This window comes from Canis aureus, chromosome 7, assembly GCF_053574225.1.
Source record: "Canis aureus isolate CA01 chromosome 7, VMU_Caureus_v.1.0, whole genome shotgun sequence".
NCBI lineage: Eukaryota > Metazoa > Chordata > Mammalia > Carnivora > Canidae > Canis > Canis aureus.
Window position 1 is genome coordinate 70,616,377 of NC_135617.1, and position 17,683 is coordinate 70,634,059.

The 17,683-nt window shown below is 38.4% G+C and overlaps 1 pseudogene; it reads right to left on the bottom strand.

Annotated features, from left to right (window-relative positions):
- Window positions 1-2,907: 2,907 nt before the first annotated feature.
- Window positions 2,908-3,546, bottom strand: LOC144316734 (high mobility group protein B1-like 1 pseudogene; annotated as a pseudogene).
- Between the last annotated feature and the right edge of the window lie 14,137 nt (window positions 3,547-17,683).

Sequence of the window (17,683 nt, forward strand, 5' to 3'; positions counted from 1 at the left end):
TCTCACTTTATTCCCATTATTGACTTATGCTTTTGGACAGTCAGGTAGAACAAGGGTAACTGGCATTTGTGGATGCAAAATCTCACATGGAAATTACTAGTTCTCTATAATAGAGTAAATGTCTATGAATTATCAATTAAACTTCGAGCTAGGATAATACCATGCTGAGCAGCATTTTGAAAATAGCAGCCAGATTCTTAGAGGAGACAGGGACTAATTTTGAGGGTCAAGGCAGGCTATTCTGCATCTTCAAATATGTAATGTAACCAACCTTAAAGACACGACATATAAAGTGAAAAACTGCTACATTTAAAGAAAAACTGGATGAATTCTGGAAATCAGCATGCATTTCTGAGGCCATGGTAGTAAGTGAGTAACTGTAATCCACATTTTCTGATAGAGTCCCAGTGAATTAGCTATTTAGTACTGTATAAAAAATTACCCCAAAATTCAGTGGCTTAAAGCGATAAATGTATATTATTTCTTAGGTCAGAAAGTGGGGAGCAGTTTAGCTGAGTAGTTTGGCTTAGTCTGCATAATGTTGCAGTCAAGGTTTGGCTAAAGCTGCAGTCATCTGAAGGCTTGACTGGGGCTGGTGGATCTACTTGCAAGAAAATTCATTCATATGGCTGTTGACTGGAGAACTCAGTTCCTCATCATGCAGCTGAACAAGTGATGAGAGAAAGAAAGGGATGGGAGCTGCAATGTCTTCCATAGCCTGTTCCTGGGATTGATATACCATCACTTCTGCTGTTTCAGTTGATCATAGTGATGTCTAGGCCAATTCTGATAAAATGTGGGAGAGGACTGTACAAGAGTTAATTACTGGAGGTTGAGAGACATTGGGGATCCTTGTGGAGACTGGTTATCATATCCTCCTAGAAAGCAAAACATTTTCATTATTTGCTCCCCCATTACTGACAGTGCTTTGCTTTTTTTTTTTCTCTTAAATCAACCTTTTTCTCCCTGTTTCTATATTTCTATCTCACATAAAATAGAGGGACCATCATATTTTCCATATTTCCTACTGCTATAGGAATATTGTAGTAAAATAGGATTTTCTTCTTTTGAAAACATGATATTCCTAGGAGAGAATTTTAGGGCTTTTGTTCCATATTTGTGAGCAAAATATTCAAAGATATGATACTGAAGACATTGTGGATATATGAAGGCATGGTTACAATGAAAGGATGAAAAATAATTTTCTTCTCTCTCTTCCAACTCATACATTAATGTCATAAAATGATAAATGTATCTTCCTTACAATTCAATAGTCTTAAACGTCTAGTAGGATTGTCTGGGGTTACTTCCCTCATACTAAAAATTGTTGAAATACCTCTTTTTGTAATGATTGAGGTATAATTTGCAGACATATATTTTTATAAGCCCAGCTTTCAAGTATAAACTTTGACATATGTTGACAAATGTACACACCCAAATAATCCATATTCCAATCAAGATATAGAATATCAATTTTCCCCCAGGCAATCGGATCTAATTTCTTTTTTTTTTTCAGATCTAATTTCTATCACCAACGTTTTAGTTTTGCCTTTTCAAGAACTTATAAACTGTAATAATACACTATTGTATTTAATTTCTGTCACTCAACATAATGTTGTTGAGACCATGTATATGGTATAAACTATTGTATATGTCAATAGTTTATTCCTTTTATATTTTTCAGTTGAGTTCTATTGCATGAATATGCTACAATTTTCCCACTTATTTTCCTGCTGATGGGCATTTGGGATGTTTCTAGGTTTGGGCTATTATGAATAAAGTTGCCAAAAACATTCACTTTAAAGTCTATTGTGGACACATTTCATTTATTTTATAATTTTATTTTCATTCCTTGTCATTTATTGTCAAAAAAACAACATGATCTAGGATCATATAATTTTTGTTACTTGTGTATTATTTGTTTGTTTTCAATTTTGTTTTTGCTTTATTCTGTTAATATAGTGAATTAAGCTGTAATTTTTCTTTATGTATTACAGTTTTTATTTATTATTGGCTTTGACATACTACTATTTTAATTAGATTTTTCATCTGTGCAACCCATTCTGTGGGTTGTCTTTTCATTCTCTTGATTGTGTCTTTTGATGTATTAAAATAGTCTAATTTATGTAATTGTTCTCAAGGAAGACGAGGGTTGTTCCCTGTGCTGTTGATATGATATTGAAGAAACCACTGCCAAATCCAAGTTCATGAAGATTTTATCTTCTTTTCTTTCAATAGTTTCATGGTTTTAACTCTTAAATTTAGGTTTTTGGTACACTTTGATTTAATTTTTTAATGGTGTATGGTAGAGGTCCAACTTCATTCTTTTGCTAATGGATGTCGAATATTCACAACACCCTTTGTTAAAAAGACTATTCTTTTTACATTGAATGGTCTGGGCAACCTTATTGAAAATTATTTTGCCATATATGTAAGAGGTTACTCCTGGACTCTGTTCTTGTTTATTACTCTATATGTTTATCCTTATGCCAATACCACTCTGTTTTGATTACTATGGCTCTGTGCTGAGATTTTAAATTATGAAGTGTGAATCCACCATCTTTGTGAGTTTTTTTATATTAAAAATTGTATTTATTTAGAAATTTAAGGCTGTGTAAGATATGTTTTTAAACTGTACAGTGTCTTTTTGCCGTTAACACACTACCAAATGTGTCTTTAGAGAGCTCTGTCCTGTGATATTTTAGTAGTCACTAACCTTGTCTGGTACAGTATGGGGGTTGTAAATTGGCATGGAAATTCAAGCCAGGTTCTTGTTGGTACACAGCACAAATTAATTATATATGAGATAGTCGTTTCCATCATCAGTTGTCTCTGATGCAACTTATATTAAATAATTGTTCTGTTAACTGAATGCCACTCTGTATCCTCTTCCTTCTTTTTCTTGCTTTATACAGCCTTGATGACTTCCTTTTTTGCTGCATCAGGCTTTCCTTTAGCTTGCTATGCAACAATATCCTTTTAGTATTTTTCCTTAGCAGTTAGCAATTAACAGCTTAGCAGTTCCTTTTATAAGACTGCTTGTCATCTGCAGCAGTGCTATTCCACATCTCTCACAGTTTCTTTGCATCATTACCAATGAATAGATCAGGATGTCCTTTGATATTTGAGTGATACTCAGAAAAAAAAACAGGAACAGGAAAAAGGCTGAGGGAGGCCTCTTGACTGAATTGGGATCCTTGAACTTCCTTTTTGTTTCTCCTTTAGAGGAGATATAAGTTTTAATTTCTCTTTCATAATGGGGCTTATCTGCCTTTGCCATGTCTTCAAATTTTCCTTTCTCTTTAGCAGACATGATCTCCACTTCTCTGAGCACTTCTTTAAAAACTCTGAGAAGTTGACTGAAGTATCTAGGTGCTTCTTGTGCTCCTCCTGGCAAGTTTGGACAAAGAATGTGTATGATGACATCATCCTCTCAGCTTCTTAGGATCTCCTCTGCACGTGTTTAATTATTGTCTCAGTGAGGAATAGAACTGCCCAGTGCCATCTGGCTCTCACTTGCCCTGGAACTGTCTCTCTGGAGCTCATTGCACTGCAATGTCTGTGAGAGTGGGAGCCAGACACAGTATCTTTGTTATTTTTTTTCTTTTTATTTATTTATTTATTTATTTATTTATTTATTTATTTATTTATTTATTTTTTATTGGTGTTCAATTTACTAACATACAGAATAACCCCCAGTGCCCGTCACCCATTCACTCCCACCCCCCGCCCTCCTCCCCTTCCAACACCCCTAGTTCGTTTCCCAGAGTTAGCAGTCTTTACGTTCTGTCTCCCTTTCTGATATTTCCCACACATTTCTTCCCCCTTCCCTTATATTCCCTTTCGCTATTATTTATACTCCCCAAATGAATGAGAACATATAATGTTTGTCCTTCTCCGACTGGCTTACTTCACTCAGCATAATACCCTCCAGTTCCATCCACGTTGAAGCAAATGGTGAGTATTTGTCATTTCTAATAGCTGAGTAATATTCCATTGTATACATAAACCACATCTTCTTTATCCATTCATCTTTCGTTGGACACCAGGCTCCTTCCACAGTTGGGCTATCGTGGCCATTGCTGCTATAAACATCGGGGTGCAGGTGTCCCGGCGTTTCACTGCATCTGTATCTTTGGGGTAAATCCCCAGCAGTGCAATTGCTGGGTCGTAGGGCAGGTATATTTTTAACTGTTTGAGGAACCTCCACACAGTTTTCCAGAGTGGCTGCACCAGTTCACATTCCCACCAACAGTGTATGAGGGTTCCCTATTCTCCACATCCTCTCCAACATTTGTTGTTTCCTGCCTTGTTAATTTTCCCCATTCTCACTGGTGTGAGGTGGTATCTCATTGTGGTTTTGATTTGTATTTCCCTGATGGCAAGTGATGCAGAGCATTTTCTCATATGCATGTTGGCCATGTCTATGTCTTCCTCTGTGAGATTTCTGTTCATGTCTTTTGCCCATTTCATGATTGGATTGTTTGTTTCTTTGGTGTTGAGTTTAATAAGTTCTTTATAGATCTTGGAAACTAGCCCTTTATCTGATATGTCATTTGCAAATATCTTCTCCCATTCTGTAGGTTGTCTTTGAGTTTTGTTGACTGTATCCTTTGCTGTGCAAAAGCTTCTTATCTTGATGAAGTCCCAATAGTTCATTTTTGCTTTTGTTTCTTTTGCCTTCGTGGATGTATCTTGCAAGAAGTTACTATGGCCGATTCAAAAAGGGTGTTGCCTGTGTTCTTCTCTAGGATTTTGATGGAATCTTGTCTCACATTTAGATCTTTCATCCATTTTGAGTTTATCTTTGTGTATGGTGAAAGAGAGTGGTCTAGTTTCATTCTTCTGCATGTGGATGTCCAATTTTCCCAGCACCATTTATTGAAGAGACTGTCTTTCTTCCAATGGATAGTCTTTCCTCCTTTATCGAATATTAGTTGACCATAAAGTTCAGGGTCCACTTCTGGATTCTCTATTCTGTTCCATTGATCTATGTGTCTGTTTTTGTGCCAGTACCACACTGTCTTGATGACCACAGCTTTGAAGTACAACCTGAAATCTGGCATTGTGATGCCCCCAGATATGGTTTTCTTTTTTAAAATTCCCCTGGCTATTCGGGGTCTTTTCTGATTCCACACAAATCTTAAAATAATTTGTTCTAACTCTCTGAAGAAAGTCCATGGTATTTTGATAGGGATTGCATTAAACGTGTATATTGCCCTGGGTAACATTGACATTTTCACAATATTAATTCTGCCAATCCATGAGCATGGAATATTTTTCCATCTCTTTGTGTCTTCCTCAATTTCTTTCAGAAGTGTTCTATAGTTTTGAGGGTATAGATCCTTTACATCTTTGGTGAGGTTTATTCCTAGGTATCTTATGCTTTTGGGTGCAATTGTAAATGGGATTGACTCCTTAATTTCTCTTTCTTCAGTCTCATTGTTAGTGTATAGAAATGCCACTGACTTCTGGGCATTGATTTTGTATCCTGCCACGCTATCGAATTGCTGTATGAGTTCTAGCAATCTTGGGATGGAGACTTTTGGGTTTTCTATGTAGAGTATCATGTCATCGGCGAAGAGGGAGAGTTTGACTTCTTCTTTGCCAATTTGAATGCCTTTAATGTCTTTTTGTTGTCTGATTGCTGAGGCTAGGACTTCCAGTACTATGTTGAACAGCAGTGGTGAGAGTGGACATCCCTGTCTTGTTCCTGATCTTAGGGGAAAGGCTCCCAGTGCTTCCCCATTGAGAATGATATTTGCTGTGGGCTTTTCATAGATGGCTTTTAAGATGTCGAGGAATGTTCCCTCTATCCCTACACTCTGAAGAGTTTTGATCAGGAATGGATGCTGTATTTTGTCAAATGCTTTCTCTGCATCCAATGAGAGGATCATATGGTTCTTGATTTTTCTCTTGCTGATATGATGAATCACATTGATTGTTTTGTGGGTGTTGAACCAGCCTTGTGTCCCAGGGATAAATCCTACTTGATCATGGTGAATAATTTTTTTAATGTACTGTTGGATCCTATTGGCCAGTATCTTGTTGAGAATTTTTGCATCCATGTTCATCAGGGATATTGGTCTGTAATTCTCCTTTTTGGTGGGGTCTTTGTCTGGTTTTGGAATTAAGGTGATGCTGGCCTCATAGAACGAATTTGGAAGTATTCCATCTCTTTCTATCTTTCCAAACAGCTTTAGGAGAATAGGTATGGTTTCTTCTTTAAACGTTTGATAAAATTCCCCTGGGAAGCCATCTGGCCCTGGACTCTTGTGTCTTGGGAGGTTTTTGATGACTGCTTCAATTTCCTCCCTGGTTATTGGCCTGTTCAGGTTTTCTATTTCTTCCTGTTCCAGTTTTGGTAGTTTGTGGCTTTTCAGGAATGTGTCCATTTCTTCTAGATTACCTAATTTATTGGCGTATAGCTGTTCATAATATGTTTTTAAAATCGTTTGTATTTCCTTGGTGTTGGTAGTGATCTCTCCTTTCTCATTCATGATTTTAGTAATTTGAGTCTTCTCTCTCTTCTTTTTAATAAGGCTGGCTAATGGTTTATCTATCTTGTTAATTCTTTCAAAGAACCAATTCCTGGTTTTGTTGATCTGTTCCACAGTTCTTCTGGTCTCGATTTCGTTGAGTTCTGCTCGAATCTTTATTAACTCCCTTCTTCTCTTGGGTGTAGGATCTATTTGCTGTTTTTTCTGTAGCTCCTTTATGTGTAAGGTTAGCTTTTGTATTTTAGTTCTTTCCAGTTTTTGAATGGATGCTTGTATTGCGATGTATTTCCCCCTTAGGACTGCTTTTGCTGCATCCCAAAGATTTTGAACGGTTGTATCTTCATTCTCATTAGTTTCCATGAATCTTTTTAATTCTTCCTTAATTTCCTGGTTGACCCTTTTATCTTTTAGCAGGATGGTCCTTCACCTCCACGTGTTTGAGGTCCTTCCAAACTTCTTGTTGTGATTTAGTTCTAATTTCAAGGCATTATGGTCTGAGAATATGCAGGGGACAATCCCAATCTTTTGGTATCGGTTCAGACCCGATTTGTGACCCAATATGTGGTCTATTCTGGAGAAAGTTCCATGTGCGCTTGAGAAGAATGTGTATTCAGTTGAGTTTGGATGTAAAGTTCTGTAGATATCTGTGAAATCCATCTGGTCCAGTGTATCATTTAAAGCTCTCGTTTCTTTGGAGATGTTGTGCTTAGAAGACCTATCGAGTATAGAAAGAGCTAGATTGAAGTCACCAAGTATAAGTGTATTATTATCTAAGTATTTCTTCACTTTGGTTAATAATTGATTGATATATTTGTCAGCTCCCACATTCGGGGCATATATATTGAGGATTGTTAAGTCCTCTTGTTGAATAGATCCTTTAAGTATGATATAGTGTCCCTCTTCATCTCTCACTACAGTCTTTGGGGTAAATTTTAGTTTATCTGATATAAGGATGGCTACCCCTGCTTTCTTTTGAGGACCATTCGAATGGTAAATGGTTCTCCAACCTTTTATTTTCAGGCTGTAGGTGTCCTTCTGTCTAAAATGAGTCTCTTGTAGACAGCAAATAGATGGGTCCTGCTTTTTTATCCAGTCTGAAACCCTGCGCCTTTTGATGGGGTCATTAAGCCCGTTCACATTCAGAGTTACTATTGAGAGATATGAGTTTAGTGTCATCATGATATCTATTCAGTCCTTGTTTTTGTGGACTGTTCCACTGAACTTCTTCTTAAAGGGGAATATTAAGAGTCCCCCTTAAAATTTCTTGCAGAGCTGGTTTGGAGGTCACATATTCTTTCAGTTCCTTCCTGTCTTGGAAGTTGTTTATCTCTCCTTCCATTTTGAATGAGAGCCTTGCTGGATAAAGTATTCTTGGTTGCATGTTCTTCTCATTTAGGACCCTGAATATATCCTGCCAGCCCTTTCTGGCCTGCCAGGTCTCTGTGGAGAGGTCTGCTGTTACCCTGATATTCCTCCCCATAAAAGTCAGGATTTCTTGTCTCTTGCTGCTTTAAGGATCTTCTCTTTATCTTTGGAATTTGCAAGCTTCACTATTAAATGTCGAGGTGTTGAACGGTTTTTATTGATTTTAGGGGGGGGATCTCTCTATTTCCTAGATCTGAATGCCTGTTTCCCTTCCCAGATTAGGAAAGTTTTCAGCTAGAATTTGTTCAAATACATATTCTGGCCCTCTGGCCCTTTTGGCGCCCTCGGGAACCCCAATTAAACGTAGGTTTTTCTTTCTCAGGCAGTTGTTTATTTCCCTTAATCTATCCTCATGGTCTTTTAATTGTTTGTCTCTTTTTTCCTCAGTTTCCCTCTTTGCTATCAACTTGTCTTCTATGTCACTCACTCGTTCTTCCACCTCGTTAACCCTCGTCGTTAGGACTTCTAGTTTGGATTGCATCTCATTCAATTGATTTTTAATTTCTGCCTGATTAGCTCTAAATTCTGCAGTCATGAAGTCTCTTGAGTCCTTTATACTTTTTTCTAGAGCCACCAGTAGCTGTATAATAGTGCTTCTGAATTGGCTTTCAGACATTGAATTGTAATCCAGATTTTGTAACTCTGTGGGAGAGAGGACTGTTTCTGATTGTTTCTTTTGAGGTGAGGTTTTCCTTCTAGTCATTTTGCTCAGTGCAGAGTGGCCAAAAGCAAGTTGTATTGGGAAAAAGAGAAAAAGAGAGGAGAGAAAGAAGGAAAGAAAAGAGAAAGAGAAAAAAAAGGGAAGAAAAAAAACGAAAAAAAAAAGAGAGAAGAAAAAGAGAAAGAAAAAGAAAGGAGAAAAAAAAGGGGGTGGGGAAGGAAACAAATCAAAAAGCAAAACAAAACAAAACAAAACAAAACAAAAACAAAAAAAAACAAACAAAACAAAACAAAACAAAAGAACCACCGGGGAGTATCTTCTGATTCTGTGTACTTTAAGTCCCTTGGCTTCTCCTGGAGGTTGTCCGTCTAGCTGGTCTTCTGGGGGAGGGGCCTGTTGTGCTGATTTTCAGGTGTTAGCAGTTGGGGGAGCTGCTGTGCCCCTGCCTGGTGCAGGGCTCAGTGGGGGTTGTTTACCCCGTGAGGCCGCAGGAGGAACAGCCCCAGTGGCGGGGCAGCTCTGGAAACCTGGATTCAGCTCCGGCAGGAACTCCGTCTGCAGGGCCTGGAGGCTCCGGGGCGGGGCCGCTGATCTGCTCAGCTCGGGGCAGGAGCGTCCTTGGGGTCCTGGGCCCTCCCGGCCTCTGCCTGTCCCGGGGGAGGCCGGATCCTGGGCTGTGTCCCGGCGCCCTGTGCTCCGGAGCCTGCGCTGGTGGATTCGCGCTCCCGCCCCGCAGCCCCCTCCGCGGAGCTGCCACCCGAGCCCCACCGAGCTGCTCCTGGAACCGCGCAGCCCCCTCCGCACGGAGCCTCTTCCTCTGCCCGAGCCCCTCCGAGCTGCTCCCGCCCCGCAGCCCCCTCCGCGGAGCCGCCGCCCGAACCCCTCCGAGCTGCTCCGGGTCCCGCCGGGTCCCGCCGTGCGCGCTGCAGCCCTTAGGGAGCTCGGCGCACTCTCCTGGGCGCGCAGTTGCTCTGTTTCTGTCCCGGGGAACCCGAGGGCATCCCCGCCCTCCTGGATCCTGCTCCACCTCCCCACGAGCCCCTTTCCGCCCGGGAAGGTCGGTGCAGCTCCTGCTCCTCCGGGACGGGGCTCTCCTGTCCTGGGGACACTCGCCCCGGCCTCAGCCCGGCTCCTCGCGGGGCCCCTCCCCCTTGGAGGCTTTTGTTTCTTTATTTCTTTTTCCCCATCTTCCTACCTTGATAGAAGCGCGAACTCTTCTCACTGTAGCATTCCAGGTGTTCTCTCTTTAATTCTCAGGCCGAATTCATAGATTTTCAGGATGATTGGAAGGTTTTCTAGGTAATTTGGTGGAGACAGGTGATTTGGGGACCCTACTCTTCCGCCGTCTTGCTCCTCCCCTGTTATTTTTTTTCAAGATTGTTTTAGTTACTTGGTATTTCTTGAAATCACATAAACCTTAAGATGGCAATGATTTTTTTTCTTTTCATACTTTAAAAATATTATTCCTCTCATACCTGGTTTACACTATTTTAAGTAAGAAATCTGCTTCCATTTTTATATTCATTCCACTTTATATAATGTTACTTTTTTCTCTGGCCTCTAAGATTTTTTTTTTTTTTTTTTGTCATTGGTTTTGAGAAATTTGCTTTTGATGTGATTTGGTTTAGTTTTCTTTGTTTTTAGTATTGGTAGAGATACAAATCTTTGGATTTGTTTTGCATCAAATTTGAGAAAAATTTGGGACATTATTTCTTCAAATCAGACATTCTGGACCATTTGAATTATATCACAGCTCACTGATGCATTCTTTATTTTTTTCCCCAACTTCCTATCTTCTCAGTATCTCATTTTGGATTGATTCTGTCTTTGAACTCACTAATCTTTTCTTCTGCAATGCCTAACCTGCAGCTAATCCTATCTAGTATAGTTTTCATGCCAAACATTTTAGTTATCCTGTCTAGAATTTTGATTTGAGTCTTTTAACATATACTTTCCATGTTTCTACTTAACATGGTCAATCTTTCCTCTAGCTTGTTGAACATATGAAATATAGTTATATTTATTTTTAATGTATCTACTAACTCTCTCATTTATGTCATTTCTGGTTATACTTGTCTACTGATTGAATTTTCTCCTATTTCTGGGTCATATTTTCTTGTTTCTTTGCATGGCTGGTAATTTTCAATTGGATGTCAAACACTGGGAATTTCCCTTATTAGATGATAGATATTTTTGCATTCCATAAGTAGTTTTGAGGTTTGTTCTAAAACACAGTTTCTTGGTATGATTTGATCCTTTTGGGTATTGTTTTAGGATTGTTAGGCAGAATCTGAAACTATTTTTAGTGTAGAGCTAAATTCTCCCCACTACTAAAGTAAAATTGTCCTCAGTACTCTACCTGATGTCTTGAGTTGTGAGGTTTTTCACTTTAACTGTTGGAAACTAGGACTATTCTGGACCTTGTGTGGATTCCATTGACTGTTCCCCCAATTCTTCCCAGGTGATTCCTTCTCCAACCTTGGGTAGTTTCATCTATATACACTGTTCAGTGCTCACATGGAGACTTAAGGGGAGCACTCTATAGATCTCTGTGATATTCTTTCCCTCTGCTTGTACAGTTATTTCTTCTCTGGCACTTTGCAAACCCTAGCCACTTTGGTTTCCCTGAATTCCTAAATTGATCTACAAGTCAGAAAGAAAGGTAGATTCTTCTGGGGTTCCTGGAAACTCTCTAGGAAGTCAGCTGGGACAATTGTAGGGCCTTCCTCACTTGTTTTCCATCTCTCAGTTATCATTGTCCTTTGATGTCTGATGCCCAATGTCTCAATAATCATTGTTTCATATATTTTATTCCGTTTTGTTGTTGTTTGAAACCCCTGTTACTCTTTCTTGATCCAAAGCAGAAATTTTATGTTTAAGTTTTGTTTGAGATTTCACTGAACTCATAGAACAATTTTGTGGCCATTTATATCTCTTTTAATAATAGGTATTTTAAACATAAATTTTGAACTTAAACATACTGAAGTTTTGAGCCTTTTTCTTAGTATTTATTCAAGTGAAATAATTGTATATTTAGCAACTACAAAAAATTCCACAAATTATTGGCATTAATGAGTTTATTAATTATTTTTAATGAGTTTATTATTTTATTTTTTAATGAGTTTACCAAAATATATAAGAATACTATTCCTAAGTATTTTATGATGCTGATGATAATGTGAATTACATACCTTTTTAAATTGTATGTTCTGTATATTTTGGTTCTAAAGAAATGCATTGGTTCTTAAATATATTCTTATATCTAATAATGTTGGTATAATATTATGTGCATGTTATATGATTTGTTACTTTTCTGACCTTTTCTTCAATTATTATACTCCTGGCTCCTTTACACCAGTCAAATCAGCCTCTTTCCATTCCTTAAAAACAGCAGGCATGTTCCTATCTTACAGACTTTGTTGTAGTTGTTTCCTCTGACTGGAAATTTCTTCTTCCAGAAATCCACTTAGATAACTCCCTGACCTCTCCTATTCTTACTCAGGTATTATCTTCTCTCAAAGCCCTGTTTGACCCACTCAAATTTAACCCCATTCTCTCTTGCAGCTGTCAATAGTCCCCACCTATTGCTAATATTTTCTTTTCCCTCAGTAGTTGTCACTTTCTAATGTGCTGTATTCCTGAGTTGTATGGTAATTTCACTAATGGTCCAAATTCTTCACCTTTCTCAATATGCATGCTCAGAAAAACTTATTCTCAAAACGGTTATATCATAAAGATGGAGAACAGTTTACCTATTGCCAGGAGTTAGGAGCTGGGAAAAGAATGAACATGAAAATATAGTATGGCTTTAAAGGGGTACCATGAGGGAAACCATTGTAGTGATGCAAAAGCTCTGTGTTGTGATTGAGCTGTTGGTTATATGAATTCACACACGTGATAAAATTGCATGGAACTACACACACGAATACAAGTGCAGGTGAAACTGGTGAAATCTGAATAAGATGTGAGGGGTGGTATCCATGGTAATTCCCTGGTTTTTACATTGTACTATGATAAATTCAAACACCAATGGTGGGGATATAAAATGGTGCAACCAGTTGGAAGTCAATTTGCCAATGTCTTACAAATTTAAGCTTTTTTCTCTGCTATGAGGTAGTAATTTCACTCATGATATTTACCCAAGCAAAATATAAACAAATACCCACAAAAGAGCTGTACAACAGTGTTAGGGCAGAATTACTCATAAAGGTCAAACACTAGAAATAACATAAATGTCATTAGGTAAATGGATAAACATTTGTCATATATTAACATAATGAAATAATACCAATAAAAAAAAACAATTTTCTGGTAGATTTAAAATTAAACAGTTATGGTGAATGAAATCAAAACAATATTTGCTTCAGGGTAGAGGAGTGGACTGGAAAGGGGCATAAGGAAGCTATCTGGAATGATAAAAATTCTCTTCCTTTTTGGGTTTGTAGAAACAGAGTTGTATATATCGGCCAAAACTCAAAAATCTAAGAATGTTATTTTAGATGTAACCTAAATCAATGAAATTACAATATCTAACTTGTTATATTTTTTATTGGAATCTTCCTACATCTTCAATTAAATAATATCTACTAAATTTATAAATATAGAGTAAATTTTAATAAAACCCATTACAGTGATCCTGGTTTTATAAATTTTGCATTCTTTCAACTGTAGTCATATATGTTAATTTTAATATTTGACACATAGAAGTTCAGAACTGTGTTCATTCCTAGTGAATTGAATTCTTAATATGGCCAAGTTCCCAAAGGGTGTTGCCTGTGTTCTCCTCTAAGGATTTTGGTGGATTCTTGTCTCATATTTAGGTATTTCACCCATTTTGAGTTTATCCTTGTGTATGGTGTAAGAGAATGGTCCAGTTTCATTCTTCTGCATGTGGATGTCCAATTTTCCCAGCACCATTTATTGAAGAGATTGTCCTTTTTCCAGTGGATAGTCTGCCCTGCTTTGTGGAATAATGACTGACCATAGAGTTGAGGGCCCATTTCTGGGTTCTCTATTTTGTCCCATTGATGTATGGGTCTGTTTTTGTGCTAGTACCACACTGTCTTGATGACCACAGTTTTGTAGTACAACCTGAAATCCGGCATTGTGATGCGTCCGGCCCTGGTTTTCTTTTTCAATATTCCCCTGGCTATTCGGGCTCTTTTCTGATTCCACACAAATCTTAAGATGATTTGTTCCAACTCTTTGAAGAAAATTTATGGTATTTTCATAGGGATTCATTGAACGTGTACATTGCCCTAGTTAGCATAGACATTTTTACTATATTAATTCTTCCAATCCATGAGCATGGAATATTTTTCCATCTCTTTGTGTCTTCCTCAATTTCTTTTAGAAGTGTTCTATAGTTTTTAGGATATAGAACCTTTACCTCTTTGGTTCAGTTTATTCCTAGGTATCTTATGCTTCTGGATGCAATTGTAAATGGGATTGACTCCTTAACTTCTCTTTCTTCAGTTTCATTGTTAGTGTATAGAAATGCCTCTGATTTCTGGGCATTGATTTTGTATCCTGCCACACGGACAAATTGCTGTATGAGTTCTAGCAATCTTGGGATGGAGTGTTTTGTGTTTTCTAGGTACAGTATCATGTCGTCTGCAAAGAGGGAGAGTTTGACTTCTTCTTTGCCAATTTGAATGCCTTTTATTTCTTTTGTTGCCTGATTGCTGAGGCTAGGACTTCTAGCACCATATTGAATAGCAGTGGTGAGAGCGGACATCCCTGTCGTGTTCCTGATCTTAGGGGAAAGGCTCCAGTGTTTCCCCATTGAGAATGGTATTTGCTGTGGGCTTTTCTTTTCGTAGATGGCTTTTAAGATGCTGAGGAATGTTCCCTCTATCCCTACACTCTGAAGAGTGTTGATCAGGAATGGATGCTGTATTTTGACAAATGCTTTCTCTGCATTTATTGATAGGGTCATATGGTTTTGTTTTTCTCTTGTTGATGTGATCAATCACATGGATTGTTTTATGAGTGTTGAACCAAACTTGCATCCCAGGGATAAATCCCACTTGGTCATGGTAAATAATCTTCCTAGTGTATTGTTGGATCCCATTGGCTAGGATCTTGTTGAGAATTTTTGCATCCATGTTCATCAGGGATATTGGTCTATAATTCTCCTTTTTGGTGGGGTCTTTGTCTGGCTTTGGAATTAAGGTGATGCTGGCCTCATAGAATGAGTTTGGATGTATTCTGTCCCTTTCTAACTTTCAGAACAGCTTTAGTAGAATAGGTATTGTTTCTTCTTTAAACATTTGCTAGAATTCCTCTGGGAAGCCATCTGGCCCTGGAGTCTTGTGTCTTGGGAGGTTTTTGATAACTGCTTCAATTTCCTCCCTGGTTATCAGCCTGTTCAGGTTTTCTATTTCTTCCTGTTCCGGTTTTGGTAGTTTGTGGTTTTCCAGAAATACATTCATTTCTTCTAGATTGCCTAATTTATTGGCATATAGGTATTCATAATACATTTTTAAAACCATTTGTATTTACTTGGTACTGGTTGTGATCTCCCTTCTTCATTCATGATTTTATTAATTAACGTTTTTCTCTTTTGTTTTTAATAAGGCTGGCTAGTGGTTTAATCTATCTTATTAATTCTTTCAAAGAACCAACTCCTGGTTTTGTTGATCTGTTCTACAGTTCTTCTGGTCTCTATTTCATTGAGTTCTACTCGAATCTTTATTAACTCTCTTCTTCTGCTGGGTGTAGGTTTTATTTGCTGTTCTTTCTCCAGTTCCTTTAGGTGCAAGGTTAGCTTGTGTACAACAACTTCCTAGATACATCTAAGAAGGCAAGGGAAACAAAAGCAAAAATGAACTATTGGAACTTAATCAAGGTAAAAAGCCTCTGCACAGCAAAAGAAACAGTCCACAGAACTAAAAGACAACCTACAGAATGGGAGAAGATATTTGCAAATGACCTATCAGATAAAGGGCTAGTATCCAAGATCTAAAAAGAACTTATGAAACTCAACAGCAAAGAAACAAACAATCCAATCATGAAATGGGCAAAAGACATGAACAGAAATCTCACAGAGGAAAACACAGACATGGCCAACAAGCACATGAGAAAATGCTCCGCATCCCTTGCCATCAGGGAAATACAAATCAAAACCACATTGAGATACCACCTCACACCAGTGAGAATGGGGAAAATTAACAAGACGGGAAACCACAAATGTTGAAGAGGATGTGGAGAAGGGAATCCTCTTGCACTGTTGGTGGGAATGTGAACTGCTATAGCCACTCTGGAAAACTGTGTGGAGGTTCCTCAAAGAGTTAAAAACAGACCTGCCCTACGACCCAGCAGTTGCACAGCTGGGGATTTATCCCAAAGATACAGCTGCAGTGAAATGCTGGGACACCTGCACCCCGATGTTTATAGCAGCAATGTCTAGCCAAACTGTGGAAGGAGCTTCAGTGTCCATCGACAGATGAATGGATAAAGAAGATGTGGTCTATGTATACAATGGAATATTACTCAGCCATTAGAAACATCACATACCCACCTCTTGCTTCAAAATGGATGGACCTGGGGATCCCTGGGTGGCGCAGCGGTTTGGCGCCTGCCTTTGGCCCAGGGCGCGATCCTGGAGACCTGGGATCGAATCCCACGTCGGGCTCCCGGTGCATGGAGCCTGCTTCTCTCTCTGCCTGTGTCTCTGCCTCTCTCTCTCTCTCTGTGACTATCATAAATAAATAAAAATTAAAAAAAAAATGGATGGACCTGGAGGGTATTATGCTGAGTGAAGTAAGTCAATCGGAGAAGGACAAACATTATATGGTCTCATTCTTTTGGAGAATATAAAAAATAGTGAAAGGGAATAAAGGGGAAAGGAGAGAAAATGAGTGGGAAATATCAATGGGGGTGACAGAACATGAGAGACTCCTAACTCTGGGAAATGAACAAGGGGTGGTGGAAGGGAGGTGAGCGGGGGGACTGGGGTGACTGGATGACAGGCACTGAGCAGGGGCACTTGACAGGATGAGCACTGGGTGTTATGCTATATGTTGGCAAGTCAAACTCCAATAAAAAATACACACACAAAAAAATTCTTAATATGTCTTGTGTCTACTTATTTTTCAGAATGCCTTTGCCTTAATGATTAATTTGTTCCATTTACTTAATAAAGTTACAAATGGGGATCCCTGGGTGGCGCAGCGGTTTGGCGCCTGCCTTTGGCCCAGGGCGCGATCCCGGAGACCCAGGATCGAATCCCACATCGGGCTCCCGTTGCATGGAGCCTGCTTCTCCCTCTGCCTGTGTCTCTGCCTCTCTCTCTCTCTCTGTGTGACTATCATAAATAAATAAAAATTAAAAAAAATAATAAAGTTACAAATGCTTTACTTTGGTATGTAATATAACCATTTATAACTCTTGATATAATCCTTTTTTAAAACTCAAAAATAAGGTGAGAGATATTAAGAAGACCTAAATGCATGGATAAATATATTAAGATCATGATTTGCAAGATTCAAGATTTTTTTAAAAAAAGATTTTATTTATTTATTCATGGGAGACACACACACACACACACACACACAGAAGCAGAGACATAGGCAGAGGGAGAAGCAGGCTCCCAACGGGGAGCCTGATGTGGAACTCTATCCCGGATCCCAGGATCATGCCCTGAGCCAAAGGCAGACACTCAACCGCTGAGCCACCCAGGTATCCCAGTATCAAGATATTTTAAATGTCAATCTAGCCCCCCAATGATATATAGTTTTTATTGCAATTTCATGTATAGTACAAAAATTTACAATACTCCAACTGTGAAATTTTGGGGAATGCAAAGCATCTAGAATATCTAAAATAAATTTAAAAACCCAAAGACATCCAAATTAATTACTTATAATAAAGCTATAGTAATCTAGAAATTGTGGCACTAATGTAAGAATCAGCAAACATATATATTTAATTGAAATTGTCACTCACATATATAATTATTTGAATTTTGACAAAGAAGCCAAAGCATTCCAGAGGAAAAAAAACATCTTTTCAATAAAATGTTCCCCCCAAATTTGGGTAGATATCTGTATTTTAAAAAATAAGAGTCCTCATCTCTGCTTCATATTATAGTCAA